This window comes from Papaver somniferum, unplaced genomic scaffold, assembly GCF_003573695.1.
Source record: "Papaver somniferum cultivar HN1 unplaced genomic scaffold, ASM357369v1 unplaced-scaffold_1249, whole genome shotgun sequence".
NCBI lineage: Eukaryota > Viridiplantae > Streptophyta > Magnoliopsida > Ranunculales > Papaveraceae > Papaver > Papaver somniferum.
Window position 1 is genome coordinate 1 of NW_020621592.1, and position 1,354 is coordinate 1,354.

At 39.2% G+C, this 1,354-nt stretch overlaps 1 long non-coding RNA gene across 1 annotated transcript; it reads right to left on the reverse strand.

Annotated features, from left to right (window-relative positions):
* Positions 1-442: 442 nt before the first annotated feature.
* Positions 443-1,345, reverse strand: LOC113331113. Its single transcript, XR_003350704.1, has 3 exons — positions 1,027-1,345; positions 874-932; positions 443-733 (listed from the first exon to the last, which is right to left on the reverse strand). It is a non-coding gene; the product is annotated as an uncharacterized LOC113331113 (long non-coding RNA).
* Between the last annotated feature and the right edge of the window lie 9 nt (positions 1,346-1,354).

Sequence of the window (1,354 nt, forward strand, 5' to 3'; positions counted from 1 at the left end):
GTGGGGGGTGGTCATATATTTTTAGAATTATTTACTGCATTAAATTGAAAAAGAACATTTTACTATTCAAAATATCAGAAATGTGCGCAAATTTATTGCTCGACAAAAATGCCTGAATCAGGTTTGACATCTATAGATTAGAGTTACTGCAATAGTTTAAAGCATTGTACGGTAAAAAATGCTGATCGAGTGGGGAAGAATTAGGGCTATTAGGAATATGCTGGGGAAGACGATGGATATGGCCAAACCTGCTATGCCTACATGGAATACCCAAGTATTAGAATTTCCAAAGTGCATGAGTATCTCAAAGTAGAATCTCAATCCTTGGAACTCAATTCCTAGATACTGCCTCTCTCATAAATTTGTTTCCCCTGCGGGCAGACTGCAGAAGTTGTATCAGATTCCTCAGCATCTGACTTTCGAAAGCAACCAAGACTTGGACTGTTTTAACAGAACATCATAAAGAAACTAAACTTATAACCTGAGTTACACCACGATCAAGTACAAAGAAGAGATATTCTTCCTCAGACAGTCTAATCCGTTTATATATAAACTAACCATAACAGCATTAAATTCAACAAGTTATCAACATCCCAGTACATTTAATTAAGCTCGTTTTAGTCCTTAAGCCTCCACTTTGTTCGCGGCCATCAAGTAGGTCATTCTCGCTATCTCAGAGTCACCGCTTGCTATTTCATTCTCTTCTTCTTCATCTAAGAGAACAACCTTTTCCCTGCGTATACAGAGTTACAATGCATGCATGTCAACAATACATTTTAAAAATATGTTGCAAAACACCTCAATTTAGGCAACACAAGTACATCAGAGGTGTCTAGATGCAATTCAGTGTCAATGAGATAGTGAAACAATCACCTGTCCATGTATGTAGCACTCCAGTATAATTGTGAACGGAGTTCGTCTCTCCGGGCAGTCTGAAAAGTGAAGATGCAAATTAAGTTAAAAAGAATTTGTGAGAATGAAAATGAAAAGCAGAAATGTAAAAATACAGAATTCGCTCGATCAGACCATTATATGAAATCTTTGCCGTGGATATTAAACAGCCCCAAGAACAAGGAAAAAAAAATGAAGAACACACAACACCACTATGTGGACTGCGCTTTTCAGGCAAGTCAAATTGCCTCGGATCAGGAGCCGGAGTCCATTATCTTTAATGTTTCTTATGTGAGTAGAGGTAAATGCGGAACTGGGAAATGCTAGAGGACCCAGGGTGGTAACAGACCAAGTAGAAAGCTAGCTGGGCCAGTTTGTATGCAGGGGAGACTAAGACGGCGCTCAGCCAGCACGGCAAAAAGAATCCATTGTAACCTTGCAGGGACCAGGAATTCTCAAGGAA